Raw genomic sequence first — 16,042 nt, forward strand, 5'->3', positions numbered from 1 at the left:
CAAAAAATCTGGATAAGCAAGAGAAAAGGTATGGTTTCTCTTCAGAGATGTTCAAGGAGGAGACTGAATTTTCAAAGCAGAATAACTGACCTCTACAATTCAGTCTTGCAGACTTTCTACACACACTGCTCAACCTGGAATACTGGAAAGAACATAGGCCTGAGAATCAGAAGGTCATGGTTCTAATCCCAGCTTCGCCATGTGTCTTCTGCATGACCTTGGGCAAGCCACTTCACTTCTCTGTGTCTCACTTTACCTCATCTGTAAAATGGGGGTTGAAACTCTGAACACTTTGTCGGGCAGGGACTGTGCCCAACTCAACTTGCTTGTTTTTACCTCGGTGCTTAGAACAGTGATTGGCACATAGTAAGCACGTAACCAGTATTATTATTATTAATAATATTTCTGAGAAACTGAACAATTTTCTTTTGACATCAGAGGAGTTCTAAGAAATCTCTCCAGCCAGCAGGGAGACAGTTGAAAGCTTTCTGCTCCCTGTGCCATCTCTGCAAATGGCGGCTGACAGGAACACAATATCCTGCTTTCCTTTGAGTTTAAATTTTGCTTCATTGAAAAATGAGTCACAAATCTCATCACAGGGGGGATGCTGGAGGAAGTATGTTCACGCTTCTTCCTTAAAAAAGGGGTGCTTGATTTATATTGCAGATGGCAGAATATAATTACACTTCATTAAACTTTTCCATTTTAAGGTGATTTCTCCTCTACCCAAACCACCTCTGTATTCACATGGGAGTGCAGCTTGTGCTCAATTATTCAGGGGCTGATTATCCAGGACGTGAATTGCCCCTCGTGATGTCAAAAACTTCGGCGAACTCTATGAATATAGGATGGAGGTCTCGGTGTTATTCCCTGCCACCCTCCTGCACCTGACGTTTGGCAAAGATCACGTCTGCTGTACTGTGATGTGGTCGGAAGCCACTCGGGCAATAATATATGGCTATTCCTCTTGAATTATTCACACATTTAGGAAGACAAACAATTCTGACATTTTAAAAATATTCTGATATTTTTATCAGCATCAGCAGAATTAGCACATCAGTGGAACACTAGAACATCAGAAGAATTAGTTCTTTATTTTTGGAGTCATAAAATATTGACCTATTTCTATCTTGGTTAGTTTCTTAAGGAAATAATAGTCCATTTTTTGAGCTAAATCTGCATTTTCTCTGAGAAGCTTATCATCTGTGAGGGCTTCACAATATGGTGTTCTTCTAACTCCTGGGCCACACTGACTTCCAATCCTGAATATATTCTCAATCTCTCCAGTGGGTTTATTTCAGGTCTGATTGCTAGATTGAAATGACCGACCCTTGACTTCAACAAATTCCCGCCCCCACATAGGTTCTGGGGGATCAGGTAACTGGGCCACACTTAGATTACAGCTGTCCCATGGTAGGGGCTGCATTGGCAGGAGAGGTTAACTGGAGGGACAGGGTTAATTCATTCATTTAATCGTATTTATTGAGCACTTATTGTGTGCAGAACACTGTACTAAGGCTTGGGAAGTACAAGTTGGCAACATATAGGGACAGTCCCTACCCAACAGTGGGCTCACGGTCTAGAAATGTGGTGGGCGGCTTCTGAAGGTCCCACTGCATTGCTTCTAGGAGCTTTGAGATGTCAAAATGATGGTCCAGGCTGTGTCCTTCTCAGGACTTCCACCTCACCTAGGCCATGCCTAGATACCGGGAAAGGCAGTGAGGAGCATGTTTGGGAGACACTTAAACTCCTGAAAGATTTGCTTTTGGACCCTCCAAAGCAGAGGGGAAAGAGTGGCGATTAGACATAGGTGCTTAGGAGGTCAAGAGTTTGTGGTAGGATGGGCGCTTGTGGAGGGACAGAGTGTCCACACCACTTCTGACAGAGCCTCACAATGGCTCTACTTAGATGGAACTTAAATCAAGGCGCAACACTGAACATGAAAAGAGAAGCAGCGTGGCTCCGTGGAAAGAGCACGGGCTTTGGAGTCAGAGGTCAGGGGTTCAAATCCCAGCTCCGCCAACTGTCAGCTGTGTGACTTTGGGCAAGTCACTTCACTTCTCTGGGCCTCAGTTACCCCATCTGTAAAATGGGGACTAAGACTGTGAGCCCCCCATGGGACAACCTGATCACCTTGTAACCTCCCAGAGCTTAGAACAGTGCTTTGCACATAGTAAGTGCTTAATAAATGCCATTATTATTATTATGTTTTGTTATTAGAATGGAGGTACATTTCCTATGCTAGGTGATTTTACTCTATGTTAATGAATCATTTAACCACGATCACAAAGGACAGTTCTGTTCAACATTATTAACTTGGATGTTTCCAGAGAACTTGAATGCTTCCTATGTGATGTACTGCACTGTTCAACATCATTAACTTAGATGTTTCCTGAGAACTTGAATGTTTCCTATGTGATGTACACTAAGCGCTGGGGAAAATAACAGAGAAGAACGAACCAAGGTCTTTGCCTAGTGGGGAACTGGTTGATTTGTTGCATATTTGCACAGTTTCATCCATAGGTGGATATCTAGCAGCGTGGCTCAGTGGAAAGAACTCGGGCTTGGGAGTCAGAGGTCATGGGTTCAAATCCTGGATCCGCCAACTGTCAGCTGTGTGACTTTGGGCAAGTCACTTAACTGCTCTGTGCCTCAGTTACATCATCTGTAAAATGGGGATTAAGACTGTGATCCCCATGTGGGACAACCTGATCACCTTGTAACCTCCACAGCGCTTAGAACAGTGCTTTGCACATAGTAAGTGCTTAATAAATGCCATCATTATTATATCAACTGAGCCTCAGTGTGGAAACCATGGTTGATCAAAACTTATTGTATCGGTATCCAACCTTAAATAATTGTAACAATAATGATAATTGTGGTATTAGTGCATATTATGTTCCAAGCTTTGTACTAAGTACTGGGGTAGTTCCAAAATAATCAGATCAGACACAAGTGTCCATCTCACACAGGGCTAACAGTCTAAGGGAGAGGGAGAACAGCGGCTGAATCTCTATTTTGCAGATGAGGAAACAAAGAAAAATTAAGTGGTCTAACCAAGGTCACACATCAGCCAAGTGGTGAAGTCGGATTTAGTACCCAGATCTCCTGACTCTTAGATCTGTACTATTTCCACTGGGCCACATTGCGTCTGCAGACATCTCCTTCATAGAGCTTTCAGAGTCATTCAAGTGCTTTTAACTCTAATCAATCAATCAATCAATCGTATTTATTGAGCGCTTACTATGTGCAGAGCACTGTACTAAGCGCTTGGGAAGTACAAATTGGCATCACATAGAGACAGTCCCTACCCAACAGTGGGCTCACAGTCTAAAAGGGGGAGACAGAGAACAGAACCAAACATACCAACAAAATAAAATAAGTAGGATAGAAATGTACAAGTAAAATAAATAAATAAATAAATAAATAGAGTAATAAATATGTACAACCATATATACATATATACAGGTGCTGTGGGGAAGGGAAGGAGGTAAGACGGGGGGATGGAGAGGGGGACGAGGGGGAGAGGAAAGAAGGGGCTCAGTCTGGGAAGGCCTCCTGGAGGAGGTGAGCTCTCAGCAGGGCCTTGAAGGGAGGAAGAGAGCTAGCTTGGCGGATGGGCAGAGGGAGGGCATTCCAGGCCCGGGGGATGACGTGGGCCGGGGGTCGATGGCGGGACAGGCGAGAGCGAGGTACGGTGAGGAGATTAGTGGTGGAGGAGCGGAGGGTGCGGGCTGGGCAGTAGAAGGAGAGAAGGGAGGTGAGGTAGGAGGGGGCGAGGTGATGGATGGACAGCCTGGAAGCCCAGGGTGAGGAGTTTCTGCCTGATGAGCAGATTGATCGGTAGCCATTGGAGGTTTTTGAGGAGGGGAGTAATATGTCCAGAGCGTTTCTGGACAAAGATAATCCGGGCAGCAGCATGAAGTATGGATTGAAGTGGAGAGAGACACGAGGATGGGAGATCAGAGAGAAGGCTAGTGCAGTAGTCCAGACGGGATAGGATGAGAGCTTGAATGAGCAGGGTAGCGGTTTGGATGGAGAGGAAAGGGCAGATTTTGGCAATGTTGCGGAGCTGAGACCGGCAGGTTTTGGTGACGGCTTGGATGTGAGGGGTGAATGAGAGAGCGGAGTCGAGGATGACACCAAGGTTGTGGGCTTGTGAGACGGGAAGGATGGTAGTGCCGTCAACAGAGATGGGAAAGTCAGGGAGAGGACAAGGTTTGGGAGGGAAGACAAGGAGCTCAGTCTTCGACATGTTGAGCTTTAGGTGGCGGGCGGACATCCAGATGGAGATGTCCTGAAGGCAGGAGGAGATGCGAGCCTGGAGGGAGGGGGAGAGAGCAGGGGCGGAGATGTAGATCTGGGTGTCATCAGAGGAGAGATGATAGTTGAAGCCGTGGGAGCGAATGAGGTCACCAAGGGAGTGAGTGTATATTGAGAACAGAAGGGGACCAAGCACTGAACCTTGGGGAACCCCCACAGTAAGAGGATGGGAGGGGGAGGAGGAGCCTGCAAAAGAGACTGAGAAAGAACGAACGAAAGAACGAAAGAACTCTAATGATGGTGGGTAGGCAAGCAATATAGAGAAGGAAAATCTTTAGGTCCAGAGAATGTTAATGAGCTAGATAATACCCTATAGGGCTCTTGAAAGTGTATCAATGTACCCTCTCCCCGCCAACAAGAAACCCACACAATCACCTATGGAACAGCCTATAGTCCCCCTCCCTCAATCTTTTATAATTCAGGGGATCACCAGGTTGGGGTTACCATATTTTCCCAGACAGAACAAACACAACACAAAAGTGTGGCTAGTGAGCACTGGAAGCCAGAGGTCCCAAGGCCTCTGCTGGCAGGTCACTCTGGATATCCAGGCCTGTCAGGCCAGCAGCCATCCTGGAGATTCCCCCTCTGAGGGGCAGCTGACACTCAGGAGATGCAGTGTGGGCCAAACTGTTTGTGGTTTGGAGGAACCTACGATTACTGATGTGGAGGAGGTGGGGGTCTGTAGATTAACAGACTCAGTCAATCTGCTTTTCTCATGCAGGAGATGACTACATCAGTCCATCGATCAATGCTACTGAGTGCTTACTATGTGCAGAGCACTGTATTAAGCACTTGGAAGAGTACAATACAAACAGAATTAGCAAGACACGTTACCTGCTCTTAACCTCAAAATTAGTGGTAGGAAATGTCCACAGTGTGGAGGAGTCAGTTCTTGGGTAAGGAGTCCAGGAAAAGAATTCAGTCCTTTAGGCCACTGCAGCCTGGTAAACTGAGCTTCTCTGCCAATAGCACAAGCATCCATCTTATTTGCTCTCCCTTGTGCATTGGGGTACTAATGGGCTGAATAGCCCCCATGTAGATTGTGATTATGTGCCTCCCTAAGAACCAAACACAAGGGGAGAAGAGAGAAAGAGACAGACAGACACTTGAGCTCCGGGGATAATTTAGTTCAGTGGATCTTTCCTCATATCAATTCCAAATTCTCTCTGGAACAAATGCAACAAAAGACAAAGGAGATTCTTAGCTGTTCTCTGTCTGCAGCCCTTTATTGTGTGCCCTGCTGATTTAACAGGTAAGACTTTGAATGGGATTCACTTAAAATGCTTATAAAGCACGCAACAATTCCTAAGGAGGCCCATCATTATTACTGTTTATTATTATCATATAATAGAGTAATATGATAGTAGTAGTTGTTGAATGATGATGTTATTTATTAGTAAAAAAAATTTCTAAGGATGGAGTGGTATTTCCAAGGCCCAGGCAATAATTCCCCTTTTGTAATGCCTTGCATTTTCAAATAAAACTGGGTCTATCATGGCAAATTATGCAAGTATCTGGGGCCTAAAGTTTACCTTAGCCATAAATATCTGGATAGATGGGCATAAGTGTAGGGTTTTTTGGTCTAAAATACCCATATCCTCTGTATAAGTTTGGATATCTATTATTATTGTTATTATTCATATTGCCAAATTGTACTTTCCAAGTGCTTAGTGCAGTGCTCTGCATACAGTAAGTGCTCAAAAAATACGGTTGAATGAGTGACTATTGTTATTTGAAATGGTATTTGTTAAGTGCTTACTGTGTGTCAGGCACTGTAGTAAGCACTTTGTTACATACAAGTTAAGCAGGTTGGACACAGTCCATGTCCCACGTGGGGCTCACAGTCTTAACTCCAATTTCACAGATGAGGGAACTGAGGCACAGAGAAGTTAAATGACTTGCTCGAGATCAGATAGCAGACATGTAGGGTAGGGACCGTCGCTATATGTTGCCAACTTGTACTTCCCAAGCGCTTAGTACAGTGCTCTTCACACAGTAAGCGCTCAATAAATACGATTGAATGAATGAATGAATGTGGCAGACCTGGGATTAGTACCCAGGTCCTCTGATTCCAGGTCTGTGCTCTTTCCTGTAGGCCACACTTCTCTGGGAAATGTGTTCATGTAGAGGAACCTTGAATCTCGAAGCCATACTTCGTCTACCTCCCATGAATAGGAATACATTGGCACTCTATAGAACCACTGTAATGTCCAAACATCTTGATGATGGCAAGAACTCGACTTTTCACACACTTCATCTGGCTTCTTCACTGATTCCACCAATGCCACCTCAGTCCTATGTTTAATATCAAATGGCGAGTAGGATTCACAGGAAATCAATTCTGGAAGATAGTTCCTCAGGACCAAAGCAATGCTTGTTATAACGTGGTGAGCTGAAATGGGGTAACCCAAAAGATGAGGGGATCACTGCGAGAGGGCAGCAGAATACAGATAAGTCTGGCCTGTAGCAATTAGAAATGGGGTGACTTGTCTAGAGGCTTTGGAAAGATTGTGACAACTGGCCAGTTTTCCAATCCGAATATCTTGTGTCTACTCCAATGCATAGTAAAGAGCATGGTACCCAGCAAGCACTTAACAAATACTATGATGATGATAATAATAATAATAATAATAATAATAATAATAATAATAATAATAATAATAATAATAATAATAATAATAATAGGCATTGTGACAAGGGAAGAGCTTTGTTCAGGTATTTGGGATTTTTTTTGTCATAAACTGATCTTTTTAGCCACTTCCATCCCCAGCAATAGACACACGCACACAGATAAAACTCTCACATCACTAGCATCATCTTTGAACCCAAAAGGCATATATGTTCAACCTCATTTTATCTTTAGACAGGAACGTCAAGCACTTCATCCACCTTCATTTCAGGCCCTTTCTACACTTAGCATAACTGAGACAACTTTAGGTGAAGTTCACAGGACAGTGGTAAGCAACACAACCTGTCCACAACTATCCCCAATTCTGCCCAAAGTCCAACTACACTTGCCTGTGCCCAGTTTGCCAGCACAAATCAAATCAGTAACAGAATCCTAAGCCCTTTTTTATCATGCATACGCTGGGACTTGTTTACGGACCAATCTGAGCTCACAATCTAATACTGCTTAACTCTGTGCTACACATATTCGGGCATTACATCAATCCATTTGGACAAGGATGAACATGGAAATCCCCATTCACAGTTCTCCAAGATTTGAGTGCTAAATACATTGCTAGTGTCTGAGTGTGTTTGGAAGAAATGCATTTAGAGCCCTTGAGACACATCCTGCTTTTCGTTCATGCTTCAGCAGTATCCTAGAGTCACTTCTGGGAGAGCAGCAAATTCCAAAGTTAACATTTCCTGAAATTTTGGACAATAGATTTTGTTCCCCTTCATAAAATGAGCATTTTCATTATAACTCCAGAAAAAAAGAAGCACGCAAAGACAAGTGATGAATTCCAATGAGAGGGAAAGATCATTTGGGACAGGATTCTTTTCAGAAAATATGCATAGCCTACATCCTTCTGCTGCCACTAAATTCTGCAGTAAGCCAGATCCTCTCAGGGTCCAAGACCTTCCCTGGGGTTTAGGAATTCTGGGAAGCATGTTGAACCCCTCAGGACACTATAAAAAGCATGGCTGTTAAGATTTCGTGACTATACCCAATAAACCCAATCTTCGCTCTTTGGACCAATGTCCTCTAAAATTGTTCTTATGGAGAGAATAGCTGACCTTGGTGGTGTTGTCTAATGGACAGAGTAGGGGCCTGGGAATCAGAAAGACCTGGGTTCTAATCCAAGCTCCTCCACTTGTCGGCTGGGTGACTTTGAGCAAGTCATTTTACCTCTCTGTGCCTCAGCTGCCTCATCTGTAAAAGGGGGGACACGGACTGAATCTAACCTGATTAACTCGCATCTAGCCCCAGCGCTAGTACAGAGCCTGGCACAAAGGAAACACTTATTCAAAGCCAGTTTATGGATGAACTCTGGGCAGGTGAAAGGCCTCAGCAATGGACAGGTACAACAGGGTTAGAGGATAGAGGAATGATTTGCTTGGACAGAAAAATCCTGTCTCATTGCCTTCAGTCACAGAAAGGCTGGAAATGATCTGGAGATTAAAGCTGATACAGATTTCCTCCTATAGTATCTGCCCACTTTTGGAAAATCCCAACAGTGCCCTGGGGTAAAGCAAAACACTAGTAGAGTGCTCTGTACTCATTATGCACTCAATAAATGGTGCTTTCCTACTAATGATGATCATGGTGATGAGGGTGAGATTGTTGTGAGGATGAACTCACCCAAGGAGGAAGCAATCCATTTAAGCAAGAAGAAGAATGAATCACCCAAAGAGTGGGACACTGGGAAAGAGGGAATGAGGGAGTAAGCCAAAGGAAGAAAAATGGAAAAATAAAAAACAAGGCCAGAGAAATAAAATGAAAATAACAAGACAGAAGGGAGCATGTCCATGGCAGGGGAGAAAGATATAGAACTGTAGCCGTTTGTCAAGGTCTAAGAAACCATTTGAAATAACAGTTCCATCTCTATTATCATTTGTTTGAAATAGCTTTTAAAATGACCACAGACGTAATCTTTTCCGGCTGCCGACGTTTCAAACAATGCCGGATACATTTATAGCGCTCAAGCCAAAATGTTTTCCTGGTTTTATCTAGTCTATCTAGGTGTGTGAAGCACTAAATAGAGCTCCCTGTCAAGGGGAAAAAGTATAAAACTCACAAAATGAAACAACTAATAATGTTGCTAAATCAAAATTACACAGCAATACATCAAAGGATAAAACTCACAAAATGAAACAACTAATAATGTTGCTAAATCAAAATTACACAGCAATACATCAAAGGATTTTCTTGTAAGTGAAAACTAGCAAGCTATCATATCAAAAAATAAAGCCAGTCACAGGTGCCATACGTTATATTATTAAAAGTTCCTGGGAAGTTTGTTGAACTTCATGATCTTATAAAGAAGAGGAAAATCTATTCAATTTTTGTTCAATGAATTGTATTATTTGAGCATTTATTGTGTGCAGAGCACTGTACCAAACGCTAGGAAGAGTACAGTGTAACAGAGTTGGTAGATACATTCCCTGCCACAGCGAACTGAACTGGTGGAGTTTTGATCTTTCCTGGGGGTTTATGATACACCCACAAACACGGATGACTGGGTTACTTAAAATCAGTTAGCTACATTTATAGTTTAAAGGAGCTCTTTAGCCAGAACTTGATAAAAAAAATAGTATGGTAATAATCTGTTCTCATGACACCTGAGTGCCACCCCCAGAATATCTGGGGCAGAAAGATGACCTGGCTTTTCCAAGTAAATTCAATACAGTAGAACCACAATGCTAAACAGCTGCCTGATCATCATCACAAGGCAAGACTTATTTTCAAGAACTCCCTTCACCCAGATGGGATTAAGGAGATAATTTTCTGCTTCTGTTTCTCTTCTTCTTCTCTACACTTGGATAATAATAATAATAATAATAATAATAATAATAATGATAAAAATGCTGGGGTAGATAAAAACTAATTTGGTTGTAGCCCATCCCAGTCCCAATTGGGGCTCACCATCTAATTAGGATGATGAACAGATATACGGATGAGGAAACTGAAGCACAGAAATGTGAGCCGACCTGCCAAAGGCCTCATATAGTCGGCAAGTAACTAAGGTAGGACTAGAACCCAGGTCCTCTGCTCCTAGCCCGTGCTCTTTCCACTAGGTCACTTATGATCACAGTGTGTTGTGATCACATACGCTTCTTTTAAGCAATTCTGCAGAACTGGAACCCTGCCCATTTAGCTCTGAGATTTTGACTAGTGAGAAGACTGTTGGATCTGTGACAGAAACTCCCACACCATTGTTCAGGATTAATGACCCATGTTGGATTCAAACATGACTGGCAGGCCCAGAGCTTGACAATTAGCAGACAGAAACCATGTAGCACTATCCAAATCAATAGCAGTGGCCCAAATATGGTATGTTCGTCATTATTACTACCATATTTGTTGTTGTTAGTAATAATAATACTAATAGTGATATTTATTAATGCTTACTTTTTGCCAAAGTGCTAGAGTGCTAAGGGTGTTTTGGTTCTGGGCATCCTTTTAAGAACATACAGGAAAACAATTTGATTGCCTCTGTTATTAGGGACAGGAAAACACCCAAAATATAAATGAAGCCGCATGGCTCAGTGGAAAGAGCACGGGCTTGGGAGTCAGAGGACATGGGTACTAATCCCTGTTCCTCCGATTGTCTGCTGTGTGACCTTGGGCAAGTCACATAACTTCTCTGTGCCTCAGTTACCTCATCTATAAAATGGTATTAAGTCTTTTAGCCCCAAGTGGGACAATCTGATTACCTTGTTATTATTCCAGTGCTTAGAACAGCACATAGTAAGCACTTAACAAATACCTTAATAATAATATGTCAAAAGGAAAAAAAGGAAAAAATTGGAAAAGGAAAAAAAAACACACTAGAAAAAGCCTCCTTAGACCTGCCACTACCAAATAGCTGTTCAAAGAGTGAACCTCTAACTCTACCTCCTCTAACCTCTGGGTCTCTCACTTGATGATGATGCTCTTTGATAATTTCTTACTATATGTGAACCACTATACTAAGTGCTGGAGTAACTACAAGATAATCAGGTCAGACACAGTCCCTGTCCCAAATGGGGCTCTCAGTCTGAGCCCACTTGGGGCTCAATTCCCCACAAAGATGCACTGTTCCAGAAGTTGATAGTTCCAAGACCCTTTCACCAGAAATAAACCTGTACCAGATATCAAATGGCAAAACAGCATTTCCACCTAAGGTCCTGGATGCCACCAGCCAATCAGCCTAGAGGGGATGCTCACTGCAACTCAGCACAGCTGGAGAGAATGCATATAAAACAGGCAGACATTTGGGCAGATCACAAACAGCTGTGGAATGGTGAGCTAAAGTGACACAGCTGCAAGTAGAATGGACTGATATAACCTCTGCGAAAGACTCACTGAAGCACAACCTGAAATGAGGAAGCAGAAATATGCATTGCCGGGGAAACGGCAGCAGCTGTTTTCAGCATGGGTCGGCCTGTGTATAACACTCAGAAACAATCTGCTAAATAAGGTTCCAGGCATCTGGGAAGGAAGAGACAAACGGGTAAACAGTGATGCCCGCGGCAGTAATCCTAAAGGCAGAATCCAAACAAAAGCAGTGTGGAAAGTACTGCTCATCTGATCTTTAAAGCTCCACTGCACAGTACCAGTGAGGTTGCCACTGAACTTGCATGATGACAGTATGTCGTGAAATGATCCATCTACCCCAACCTTGAGCTGGGGTTCATTCAGGGGGAGAGCGAAAAGGGACAAGAGAGGGCTTTATTTATTACTCTATTTATTTTACTTGTACATATCTATTTATATTATTTTGCTAGTGTGTTTGGTTTTGTTCTCTGTCTCCCCCTTTTAGACTGTGAGCCCACTGTTGGGTAGGGATTGTCTCTATATGTTGCCAACTTGTACTCCCCAAGCGCTTAGTACAGTGTTCTGCACACAGCACTCAATAAATATGACTGATGGTGATGATGATGATGATATACATAATTTGAAGGGGGAGTTTATGGTATTTATTTTATTTTCCCTATCCCTAATCTATTCTAATGTAGGTCCTCCCCGTAAATGGTGGCAAATATCTTAAGAGAAGCCGTTTGGCTCAGTGGAACAAGCCTGGGCTTGGGAGTCAGAGGTCATGGGTTCTAATGCTGGCTCTGCCACTTGTCAGCTGTGTAACTTTGGTCAAGTAACATAACTTCTCTGTGCCTCAGTTATCACCTCTGTAAAATGGGGATTAAGACTGTGAGCCTCATGTGGGACAACCTGATTACCTTGTATCCCCCCAGTGCTTAGAACAGTGCTTGGCACATAGTAAGCACTTAAATGCCATCATTATTATTATGGTTATTATTAAATATTATATCTACCAAACTGTCATATTGTACTTTCCCAAGGACTTAATATGGTGTTTTGAACAAGGGAACTGCTCAGTAAATACCATTGTTCGATTTTTCCCTACAGAACCACTACCCTGTTGGTATTCCTTTCCAACCTTCCCCTTCTCCCCACCCTGATCTATTCCATTTGAATCGAGGTGCAAGCTTCAATTTTGGACAGATCCAACTTCAAAGTGTAGGATCATTTGGGAAAAAGTCTGGGAACTGCTGGGGAGGCATTGGTTGGGAGAAGCCAAAAGGCAGTGGTTCTTCAGGAAAAATCCCCCCCAATCCTTTAAATTAAAAAATAACAAACTCAATCTCTGTGCCTTCCTTTTCCCTAACATTAAGTATTCCCCCACCCTTGGTGGTATTTTTAAGCTTGTGCTATATGTCAAGCATTGTATTAAGCACCGGGGTAGATAAAAGGTAATTAGATTGGATAGAATCCTTGTCCCACATGGGGATCACAATCTATGTAGGGAAAAACAGATATTTAATTGCAATTTTACAGATGAGAAAACTGATGCACAGAGAAGTTGTGACATATCCAAGGTCACACAGCAGGCAAGTAGCAGAGCTGGAATTAGAACCTAGGTGCTCTACCTAGCAAGCCAGTGGTCTTTCCATTAGGCCACATTGCTTCAGACCTCAGGTCACATATTGCAAGCTCCTTGAGGATAGAGATCATGTCTTCCAATTGTAGGGTACTCTCCTAAAGGCTTAGAGCAATGTTCTACACAGAATAAGGGCTCATTAAATACCAGTGATTGATTAATTGACTAATCCCAGGTCATGGCTTGTCCTGGGTCCTTCTGAGAGCCTTCTGAGAGTGATGGAAGAAGAGGCAGATTTTGTTTTTATTGCAAATAAAAATGTGTTTGCTTCATTATGTCTTTTCAGTTGGACTCATTTCCAAATCTCCTTAAATGATGACGCTCCTATTTTAACTGGTTGAACCATGTCAAAGTGTCTCAGATCCACAGATGTGCTACTTAGAGACAGAACTGATTTATTGATCCCAGTTAGGAAAAAGCAAGGATGGAGCCCAGGATTCCACTGTTTGGACATTCCAGTATATCATCCGAAATTTGAATTCCTTCAACTTGACCTTAGAGTGGAGACTTTGATTGGGTAAGAGAATCCTGGCATCACCAGGATCAAGGAATTACAGATGATTTGACAAAAAGAAAATTGGGGTTTGGGAGATGTTTGAAATGTCACATAATAAAACAAAATTTGATATACTGCAGCAATAAAAATCCAAAACGGCAAGCCAGCCAGGGACAAAAAGAAAGCTTCCAGAATATTTTATAAGCAACACCCAGCCTGCCTTTCCACTTCACTTAATGTGACCATAGGGAGTCCAACTGAGCAATTGAAATGAGACTTTGTCCAGTAAATGCAGCCTCAGAATACAACATGAAATCATGAAGATTGAGAAAGCTTTTTAAAGGTAAAGATGCTGAGTTTCTTGTTATACCTAGATTAGGTTCCATTATCTGCTCACTGCATAAGCCAACAAAAAGGGCTTTTAAAATACTTTTCCGAATGGATGGCTTGATTTGAAAATATTGGACAGCCTGCCTAGTGACTCTGCTTTTTGAAAAGTGGGTTAGTGGAATACACAATGTACAGCAGCTGGATCAATGCAATGATTTCCAGCCCCAGAAGAAGCATAGGAAAGGGGAAGTCTGGATAACTTTGCAATGAAAGAAACTTATTTGTAAAGTGTGTGCGTGTGTCCGTGCTTGTGCACACACTCTCAAAAGAGGATCAGCAACAATTCATCTCCACAAAGACTTTCCTAAGAGAAATGCAAGTGGCTGATAAATATTACCATCTATGCACTCCTACCTCACCCCCCTTCTCTCTTTCTACAGCCCGGCCCATGCCCTCCATTCCTCTGTTGCTAACCCCTTCACTGTGCCTCGTTCTCACCTGTCCCACCGTCGACCCCCGGCCCACGTCCTTCCCCTGGAATGGAATGCCCTCCCTCTGCACATCTGCCAAACTAGCTCTCTCCCTCCCTTCAAAGCCCTACTGAGAGCTCACCTCCTCCAGGAGGCCTTCCCAGACTGAGCCCCCTTTGTCCTCTCCTCCTCCCCCTCCCCACAGCACTTGTATATATTTGAACAGATTGATTACTCTATTTATTTTACTTGTACATATTTACTATTCTATTTATTTTGTTAATGATGTGCATATAGCTATAATTCTGTTTATTCTAAAGATTTTGACACCTGTCTGCATGTTTTGTTCTGTTGTCTGTCTCCCCCTTTTAGACTGTGAGCCCGTTGTTGGGTAGGGAGCATCACTATATTTTGCCAACTTGTACTTCCCAAGCGCTTAGTACAGTACTCTGCACACAGTAAACGCTAAATAAATACGATTGAATGAATTTTGCCAAACCCACTCAGCTTCTTTCTGACTGCCTATTTGATGATGATGGCATTTATTAAGCACTTACTATGTGCGAAGCACTGTTCTATTTGAGCTACGACTTTTGTTTCCCTTCGATTTAACCAAGGCGGAGTGGCATGATTACAGCATAAGAGAAGCAAGGAGAAATAGAAATGTAATCCAGATCTACCCGGGATTATCAGGATTGTACCCAACTGGAAATACAAACTGTATCTGATTACAATACCCCAAAGAGCAATCCCATTCAACTATCAATCAATAAATGACATTTATTGAGCACTGTAGTAAGCGCTCTGAACTTTGGGAAAAATGGCAAATAGTGGAATTCAATTAGCCGAACTAAGGTGTTGTTTGTAATCCCGTTTTACAGCGTTACTATTTATTACACTTATTGGATCTAAGGCCCTTGAAGGAGGAAGAAAGTGTCCCACCAGTCTTTCGATCGATCGATTCAAACTGAGGCTCAATCTTGTACATTCAGCAGCAAGTCCATCAAATCCTTGGGCTGGAAGCAACCTTGAGATCCCAACTAGACCTCCCAGATCACAACATGACTACTACTAATTATTGAAAAATATGAGAAAATCCCTTCTTAAAAGACTAAAACAGAAAGAGATTCTCTAGCTTTCCTGAGTAACCCCGCACACATTTTTTTTGTTGTTTTTGTTGTTCACATTCCCCTGTATCAGGTTTTTTTTTTCCACACTGACATTTCAACCTCCTCACAGGGACAATGGGCCAGGCTGTTAGCTTGGCAAAAAAAAAAATCCCAAGTCAGTGGTATTTGAGTGTTTACTGATTGCAGAAGACTGTACTGAACACTTGAGAGAGTAATATACAACAGTGTCAGTAGACATTTCCTGCTCACAAGTTTACAGTTTGGAAAGGGAAATTACAGCCTAGAGAGATCCTTGTGTTTTGTCTTTAACCTTATTTTGCCATTTTTCCCGGTTTTCTTGGGAGTACTATACAACAGAGTCAGTAGACACATTTCCTGCTCACAACAAGTTTACAGTCTGGAGAGGGAAATTACAGCCAAGAGAGATCCTTGCTTTTTGTCTTTAACCTTATTTTGCCTAGGGAGATCCTTGTTTTCTGTCTTTAACCTTATTTTGCCATCTTTCCCAGTTTTCTTGGGAAAGCCAATTGGAAACATGATGATTCCGTGTAGGTGAGTTAGGTGACATGTCTCTGCCGATTGCAGACATTATGTTCAACTCTCAAGGCCAGGCATTCCAACCAAAATGGGATTTGCCATTGTAAGAAAAGCTATTAGTGACATTTTTGAATTCAAGGAACTTATATT

General features: G+C 42.6%; 1 protein-coding gene across 3 annotated transcripts in view; it reads right to left on the reverse strand.

The window, feature by feature from the left end:
• Positions 1-16,042, reverse strand: part of MARCHF1 (membrane associated ring-CH-type finger 1) — a 520,911-nt gene that overhangs the window by 90,979 nt on the left and 413,890 nt on the right. The window lies entirely within an intron of this gene.

The sequence above is a fragment of the Tachyglossus aculeatus genome, chromosome 12 (genome assembly GCF_015852505.1).
Source record: "Tachyglossus aculeatus isolate mTacAcu1 chromosome 12, mTacAcu1.pri, whole genome shotgun sequence".
Lineage (NCBI taxonomy): Eukaryota > Metazoa > Chordata > Mammalia > Monotremata > Tachyglossidae > Tachyglossus > Tachyglossus aculeatus.